This window comes from Poecilia mexicana, unplaced genomic scaffold (assembly GCF_051168715.1).
Source record: "Poecilia mexicana isolate PSO_F unplaced genomic scaffold, ASM5116871v1 scaffold_2, whole genome shotgun sequence".
Taxonomy (NCBI): Eukaryota; Metazoa; Chordata; class Actinopteri; order Cyprinodontiformes; family Poeciliidae; genus Poecilia; species Poecilia mexicana.
This window is the reverse complement of record NW_028263371.1, coordinates 48,775,078-48,784,560: the sequence shown is the minus strand read 5'-3', so window position 1 is coordinate 48,784,560 and position 9,483 is coordinate 48,775,078.

Genomic DNA, 9,483 nt, shown 5'->3' with positions numbered 1-9,483 from the left:
TCTGACACCTGCAAGTACCAGAAGAAAGACTAATAGTCATGTCAGCTGCTACCTGTAGGAGCTGAGGTATATCTCTCTGAGCTGAAAGAAACTGTCCCCATGATTGTTGGACAAAAGCTACCTGAGGGATATGACTGACTGGCCTATAACAAAACATGTCCAGTGAGAAGAAATGTTGGGTGACTTCTGTGACAAAAAAGTTTATACCCATCTGGAGTTTTGACCTTGTTTTTGCAACACTATTTAAAACATACAGCCAAAATTGTCAGGGGAAGTTAAAATTTGGGAAATTTGTTCCAAAAAAAAAAAAAAAGACTCTAGTTCACTGGGAGAGACAAGCGATAATATCGTCACCTTCCTAAGTCCTGTAGTCATTGTTCCCTTGTCATTGTTTTTCTTTAGAGTCTTAGAGTTGGGTAGATAACTTCACACACTCAATGTGTAGGTATTTCTCTTGCAACTCAAAAAAACATCTGAAGTTCTAAGTTTACACATTCAGACTAAGCTGCTTTTTAAAGTTCTAAAATAGAGACAGGTTGACACCACCAGTCAGCGCCTTCCCTCCCTACATTTTGCTGCTGCGCTATCCTAAAATGTTAACAGGTCTGATTCATCAAAGACCTAAATCAGACTTTCACTTCCCTCTGCTGCTGGCTTGACTGCGCAGCCTGTGCAACATGAATGCCATTATCTGCAGCTGCCCAGTAGTTTGCATTAGGAATCTCTACTGGAGTCCATGTGCAGCGCATGTGACCGTCTGTCCAACAGTTCAACTACGTTTCAGTGGGTGTTGCAAAGTCAACAGCAGAAACAGGGAAAAAGAGGCTAGATTATGAGCACAAAAAAACCCCTAAAAAATTAATAATAAAAAAAAACTGCTGTTTTTGAAAATCATCTTTTTCTCTCTCTCTCGCTCTCTTCCTTTATTTGTGAATAGTTTACAAACCATCATGTTGCTGCTTACTGCGGGGCCACGGCAAAACACTACGCAGATGAATGAGATTGTATTTGAATTAAGTTAAATTGTTTGAATAGAGACGCATGGATTTTCCCATGTTTCAAGTGACTTACATTAATAAATGCTTAGAGAAATGCTTAGGGCCTTATAAATCAGACACCAACTTTAACAAATTCAGCTCCCATGCTGTGCAGCCACACATTCTTACTGGGTTTGTAACACAAGATGAAAGTAAGCAATAAAAACTCAATGGTTTCCTTCTTCTTAAAGCCCAAGACGCTCTGGGCATTGTGTTTTAATGCCCTTATCAAAAACCACTGCTTTGTAATGTAACCAGATTATTATTTGTATTATTATTCCAATATGCGACAATCAGGATCTTACAACTTTAACAAACTTTATTAGCTTTTGAATCAGGCTGCTAAGTCAGTTCAATCTGGAGAGACTCAAACGGAGAAAGAGGGCGATTAAAAGAGTTTAATGACAAAATGAACATGAAAATAAAAAGTCCTTTGGCTTTCAGGCCCCGTCCGGGGACATCGAGCTGGACTTCGATGAGCTCGATGAACATTCCTGATGCAGCATAGGAATGTAGACCCCCCGGGGCCTGTACTGGTGGCGGCGGTCGGAGGAAGATGAGGCCTGAGAGCCGGGAGCAGAAGGTGGAGATAGGGTGGAGGTGGGTTGATCGCAGCTGGTGAGCAGAGGAGGCTATGGGTGAAGGTCCTTTTGAACTGAGGCCCAAACGATGATTGGCTGGAGCGAGGCTCGGTCCGCGCCGATAGGTCCAGGTTGCAGAGAGGCGGGCGCTGATTGACGAGGCAGGTGCGACTAGAGTCTTCCAGACTGAACTTTTGTCAAGACTCCATAATCCAACTCTATCTTTGTAAAGGACAAATAGTGTATATTCCAGACAAAACAAACTCTGCTAGAGGCTTCGCTGTAGCATGGTCTCAGTACCCCAGATCAATCAGACGAGTTTTTCTGGTGCAGTAAAACAATTATCTTAATGAGCAAATGTTACTTTGCTAAAAAAAAATCTAAAATAATAATCCACATAAATTTGGTGCATAATGTTAGTAAATTAAGTCAGAAGTATTATGAAATCACAATACGAGAGTTTTATGTATGTACATAAGAAAACAGGAACAGAGGGACTAGTTACCTTGGACATTTCTTGGTTTTAGCTTTACTTTGTCTGGCTATCTTTGTGATCTGAAAGTCGCCAGCACAACTTTCTCCCCCTTTTATCCCACTACTAATGAGCTGGCATCTGGTGAGGAACTGCTGCCAGGCCATCCTTACACACAAACGTGTTTGTTTTCTTTATCCCCAGCAATCCCTGTAAGTGATTTGTCCTAAAGAAGATTATCTTACAGCTACGATATTTTATGTTCTTTCATTCAAATGGAAACATGAAAAGGTTCAGTCGTGAAAAACAATGTGGGCTGGGCAATACAAACCAACTGGATTGGGTTATAAAAACCTTGTAGCTGTTCTTCTCAAAGCCTGTGTTGCACAGACGGGATGCTTTTCCCCTCGCAAACGGAACAAAACGGAGAGCAGGCAAAAAATATTTCAAATGTGCAAAATAAATATATAGATGAAAATACACGGTTTTCCCTCCAATGATGATTTTAAAAAGAATGAAAACTAGTGTCCTGAGGTTTTATCCCCAAAGACAGTTACTGAGTGTAGACAAAGAATTTAAATGGGAAAATTTAGAAATCTATTATTAGAGTTATCAATTTCCTTCCATTTTTATTTGAACTGTGTAGTTGTTCTGGTTTCAAGTAAAATTTCCAAGAGAAAATGATTTCAAATAGCAGACTCAGACACCTGCACTGACTGCGTCAGCTAGAAAGCATGCGACAGAATATCAAGCCCGCTCGGAAAACCTGCAGTGTTTCCCATCGTCTGCGTGTCATCACAGCTAAAATCAGAGCAGGGTGTTAATGAGAAATTCCTGTGTGTACCATCTTTTAAAAGCGAGCCATTATCAAAAGCAGTAAAACAAATGTGACAGCCAAGAGATCGTCCTTTCTCTCCGGACTGTCGTAAAATCCCCACAGGGATGGTGTGATGAACGATTCAAGGCCAACTCTGGCCCAGGGATGCTCCACTGAACCATGCTCTGATCTATCATCTGGCTTTCCCTTATTAATGATGAGGTCACAGCGTTGAGGGTCACGGCATTGCTGATAAAAGTGCAAAGCCTGCTATTTGTTACGAGCCCAACTTGACTGATCATAACTCTTTTGATGAAAGGGGACAAGATTTTATACCACCAGGCTGTCACTCCTCAGACTGGCCTGTGTTCCTCCTAATATACTGTCATTTCAGGCTCACAGTGAATGAGCCTTATCATAGGCAATGTAGAACTAAATGAAGTGATTGTTATCACTCACAGGAAAATTATTATGGTCTTCTGGGGACAGTTTGTGACTGCAGCTCTGCTGACGAACACATGTACTTATTTCATGCTGTACTAAAAGGACTCAGAGGAAACAGGACTGACAGAGGCAACAAAACATCTTAGGCAAGTTCTGTAAGGGAGATTTGGAACATTTTAAATACATAATATTACACTGAGTTTGTCTAACCAACAGGGCTGGATGAAACTTCTTTCTCTCCAATGTATAAGTGTGTTGTGCTCTTCATAATGTTTCGTATATTTCAGTTTCAATCATTTCAATAATATCCTGTTCCTCCTGCAAACCTGTAGACTTACAGCAGCTGTGGTTTGAGAAAAGACTTTTCTGTCAGTCAATTTTCTTCACGATCGCCTCATTTTGCATCTTATCACACTTTTCTACTCTCTGCATCTTTGAAGAGAGGTCAAAAGATCGGCTGTTTTCCGAAATCAAAGGATTTTTTGATCTGATGGCTCTTGTCAACAGTTTTTCTGGTGCTCATTCACTTCTTTTCTGTCTCCTAAAACATTTCAAGACAACTATAATGATCAATAGTTTACAAAAGCCTCACATTAGCTTTGATTTTTTTTTCTTCTCTTCAAATATTTTTTATGTTAATCTCCGAAATCTGAATCCGCACTTTGCTTTGCACTGTACTGGTTTAACAATCGTCAGAGTGAATAATTTTAAAGAAATCTTATTGGTAGAGCTTTGATTAAACTAATGATGGATATGAATAAATTTGACTCCTTTGATAAAAATGTAAAAAAAAAAAAAGGCTATCTGACAGGTAAATTATGTTGAGAGTTAAAAACCCGCTGTGCTTTTCAGATTCCCTCAATTTTCAAGTGAATGTTAGAATTTGCAAGTGAAAGATGAACCTAGCAGGTTGCCTGAACAGTCATATTTAATCTTTACTGACGCTTATATATTCCAAGGAACAGGCCCATTGCAACGTCTATAAAATAAACACATGACCTATTCAGGTCTCAATCTCACCCCCTTAATGTTATTGAGCTTTTATCAAGTTATATTTTGGAAAGTAAGCGAGTTGCTGAGACTACACGCCATCAATAAAATTATTTGTTAAAATATGATAGTTTTCTGAGATTGAGCAAAAACGTACATAAGAATCAATTTTATTACCCACTAACGCTCCTGGTCTGAATTTAAACCTCTAATGTCGGATAAAAAATGTATTCTCAACACTGCCCGTATGCATTAAAAGACCTTTCTTCACCTGATTCCAGTATTGCCCATCTTCAGTTCAATCAGTTTAATCCTCAAACAAATTAAACGTTCACTTTCGATTTCCCACAGACTTCAGGCTATTCTGTCACCCTCAGGGATCTGCTGAGGTTCAGCTGAATGAATCTCAAACATCAGAGCAATCACTGTCTTGGTTGAGCGGCACTTCTCTCTGCGCTCTCAGTCTAGCAGCCCTGTTCCGCTTCATTTCAGCCCACATCCAGCCAAAGAATGATCAAAGCAGCCAGAGGAGTCTTCACAGACGTTTTGTGGGCGTATGTATGTCCTGGACTCCTTTGTATTCATTAGCAGGCCAGTCACAATGGTGCAATGGAGCGTATCCCCTCGGCGGCCCGCGGGGGAACATCAGTTGAGTGACGGAGACAGATCACAGGTGGACCAGCAAAGAGAGCTGCCATAGATTAACTCGTCTGCCAGCAGGGGGAACCTTTGGTACCATTTGTTTTCAGCGCAGGAGATACAAACAAAGGTTAATTAGAAAAAGTATCACTTGATGCTGTAGTTACTGTGTAAAGAACAGTGAGTACCTGCTGGACTCATATTTCTCTGAGTTAATAAAAAAGAAAAAAACAAACAGAAATGGCTTCCAGAGGATTCGTCAGAGTGTATGTCACAGTCTGCAGGTCAGAGGTTTACATGGATGCTATAAAATATCCAAACTGCAAAATGTCATCTTGGTTTTGCTCCAGAATTAAACAACGTCGTATTGATCCAGCATGTATGGCCCAGTCACAGACCTGGAGATTACAAATCGAGATTATCTTTGATATTTAACTCAAGAATGTCACGCTTACTTTGAACAGTATGATTACCTGTCTGACAAATAAAGCAAACACAGAATGGGCCTTCCTTTGGAAGGTGTACTTTTTCATGTTTTCATGATGTGCAAAATGGATCAATATTGGCCCAAAAGAGTTGTTGTGTTTATATCTTTGCAGCAATTTCATCAGTTAGTTTTCCACGTATTATTTTAGACTTTTATTTTGATCACTGAACAATACTTGGAATATAAAAACATCAGAATAAGAAAAAAGTGCAGAGCAAAGACACATTCAGACAGCATAAATAAAACTCAGGAAGCAAGTGAATGACGTGTGTTGACCCATGTTGTATATTAGAACGGCTGTGCATTTGTTGTGCATTAACAGGATAACATCCTCTTTACTCTAATATAATATAGCTTAGATTAGTTTATTTTACTTACATAGCACCAGCTCACAACAAAACTTAACAAACAGGACTAATGCATATTTATTTACACACAGTCCAATTCCTCTGAATGAAAGTAGAATACAATCGGGAAGTATATCACAAAATAAAATACTAGTAAATGTGTTTCTTTTGTAGCTCTTTTCAAATTTTTATTATAAATCTTGGTTAAAATATGACTATCATTTAAACTGGTAATAAATGTGTAAAACCTACGTTGTCTGTCTATCTGTCTGTGTCTGTCATTATGACCTATGAAGTATATCTTTTGAACAAACCGAATCCTCATCCTCCATTTACAGCGAGCGATGTAAGGTTGACCTGTCTCAGACTCTAACCACAAGGACTCAGGACACTGAGTGTTACACTTCATATTAACTATGTGTCCCCAGGGCAAGACACAGTCTCCTCTGCAAATAAATCCAAAACGGCTTTCCCAAGAAGATTTCCCCAAGCCAAGAGACATTGAAGCTTTAGATTAAAAAATGTGTAATTCCATACCCATCTTGCAAGGGAAAAGGAATTTAAGAGCCGTGTGGATGCCGGCCCAGTGCCGCATCTTAAAATGGGCTATTGCTTTCCAAATTACTCGAGGCTGTGTCCCTCCCCATGTATTTGTGCAGTAGCATTAGCTTGTTTTCTGTCTGCCCTCCCCTCATCACAAAGTTTAAAAAGTAATCTTTTCTCAGAGCATGGCTGTTTTTGATAAGAAATCTAAACTGGGTCAAGGACTCAGAGTGAAGTCATTGAACAGTAATTAAAGCTCCCGCCGATGCTACAGTTCAGAAAGTCTCCACCACGCGCTTTGAGATAGAAATCCATTCAAGGATTTGGCGAGCCTTTGTTTCTCTCTTCTCATGAGTAAAATCATTTTACCCTTTCCTTTTTTCTGCCAAACCGGGTAATTAAGCGAGCCAAGTTAGCATCAAGCCAGAGGAGGGGGAGGAAGCTATGCCTGATCACCTATAATGCAGAATGTCCCTCATTCAAAAAATCTGGCAGCATTCTGGATACACTGGAAATGCAACAATGCTGTGAATGGTGCTAAAATAGTCCTTTAAAAAAATCAGCATTTTGAAACTACCCGAATCATCCTAATGCCTAAGCTTTTTTACCTAATGGCAAAACAGTCATTTAATTAAAGGCAAACACAAAAGGAATCTTTAATTAAAAACTAAGTTTTCTAAGGAAACAACTAGGACACCTTTCGCATAGCTAGTCTTACCCACATTCAGATGTTTCCTAGTTTTTGTGTTCATTCAGTGTAGCAACTTTAATCTCGCCTTTATGTTTGTCTTAGAGAGCAAAAGTTTTATTTCTTGAACAACTTCCATAAAAATAAAACCCGTGCAGTTTTGTTTTGGCTAACTTTCCAGACAAAATCAATTTTAAAGTATTTAACCCTTTCATACATAGCGGTCACTGCAGTGGACAGCTGTCTAAAAGTCATTTTCTTGTGCTTCTTGGGGATTTTAATGTTATAAATGCAGACAGACCACTGAAGTGGACACTAATGAACCATAAAATACGCCATCGACTACTGGCCATCAGCTGCAAATACAAGAAATAATTTTTATTAAATCCAATATGGCCGACAGACAAACAAGCATGCCATGCAGGTAAAAAATAAAATATTGTGACATCAGATAACCCCTAACGGATGTATTTTTCAAATAACAACTTTGTATTTGGAGAAAATTACAATTGATCACCTAAAAAAAAAAAAAAAAATCACAAAATCTTTTTTCCTACCCTTTTTTTAATGGAATCCAAAAGAATTTGGAAAAAAATCCTAACACAAAGGATCACAATTCTTGCATGAAAAGATTAAAATTGGGCAAAGAGTCGCCTGAATCATAACAAAACCACCAGTAAACATCATAAAACATCACTATTAAGCGAAGCTGATTCAAAGCTTAATTCAGAACTTTGAACCATTGTGTGACTTACATATTTATCAGCTCAAGTCATTAAGATACGATGCATGTCAAATTTTCAATCATTTGTTCTACATAGAAATAATCCCACCTACTGCTTAATTTTGTACTAAGCAAAAAGGTACTTAATGCAGAAATTAAAATTCCGATGTACTTCTTCATGTGATCCGTGCCAGAACGTAACCATTCAAAGCAACTTCTGAAAGTAAGCAAAAGAAGAAAATAAACATAATAATCCATTCAGAAGAATAATATGTGAACTTATATTCCCACCAATGGGACCACCATTGCCTTGTGAAATGTATAATCCCTCTCTGAAAGAAGATGATATTTGGCAGCCAATTCCATCTACTGTAACATTGTGCCTGTAGTCTTTTGCTTCTTTAGGAGAGCCATGGGCTGAGTATTTGAAGTTTTTAATCTGGAACTCCAGAGACTAAGGTCACCTTTCACTACCCCTCCTCTCCCTCTTTTATTTGCTCTTGCTTAGTTCTGGCAACCCTGCTATTTCACACACTATTAAAAGAAATCTGCTAATGCAAGGAGCGGGGTCCTTGGCTTGTGGAACGGAAAATGATGGCATTTCTGAATTCTGTGTCTCTTTAAAAGACCCTGGGCGTCTTGTGCAAGGTTTATGACCCAAAGATTAGTCACTTTTTTCGGCGCTGGATGTACTGCCTGGGGCTATTTCTGCCAGAAACTGATTTTCATATTGATGTGCGATGTTGAGCCCTCTCCAGTCCACATATTGGCTCATGCATCACCTGGACTCTGCAGCTGTCAAGCCTCAGTGATAGCAAGTGAAGCACACAATTCCTCTTTTAATAAATACACAAGTGCTGCACTGCAAGTAAATATTATATCAGGAATGCTTGCGGCCTCTTTGCGACAAACTGAACATTTCATTACCATTAACATGGCATGACATTCAATCTCTATTTTCTGGTTTTCTTGTTGCAAAGCATCTCTAGAATATCACTCTTTTCTTTTTTACCATGTAGCGCTTTACAAAATTAACCAAACCCCTGTAATATATATGTACATGATGTGCTCAAAGAAAGGGGAACATGACGGTAAAGTGGAAAGTTTTTACATTTTCTTTATATATATATATATTTTTTTTAATTGCATGCGTTTGTACTTATCCTCGTTTACTTCATATTCTTAAATAAATGCCAGTGCAAATTATGTAATCTATAAACAGAATCCAAATATACTTCAGTATAAACCAAGCTAGTCTGTAAAGGCCTCAAGTTAATTTTACAAAACATTAGCTTGATGGGAAAAAAAAGAACTTCAATCAGAGATGAGGGGACACAGCAAACATGTCAACGTTACTCTGGTCAGCAGATTCTACTGGACTACTGGAAGATAGATTCACCTGCAGCCAGACATAACATTTAATGGCTTAGATCAAAGCTTTCTTGCCAAAAATGGGCAGTTATAAAATGAAAATGTTGTTATTTTTTCATGTAAGCTCAACACTGCTTTATCCTGACATTATTAAGAACCTTAAAGAGGAGTGAAAGATTTCTGTAAGTAGATTTCTTTCCAATAACTCGATTCTTCTCCGTGTCGAAGTAAAACAACAACAACAAACAAACAAACAAAATAAAAAATAAACTATTGTGTGGACAAACTACTGACTCTGCTTAAATTCACAGTAAGTTAGAAAAAACAATCACTACACTTCACA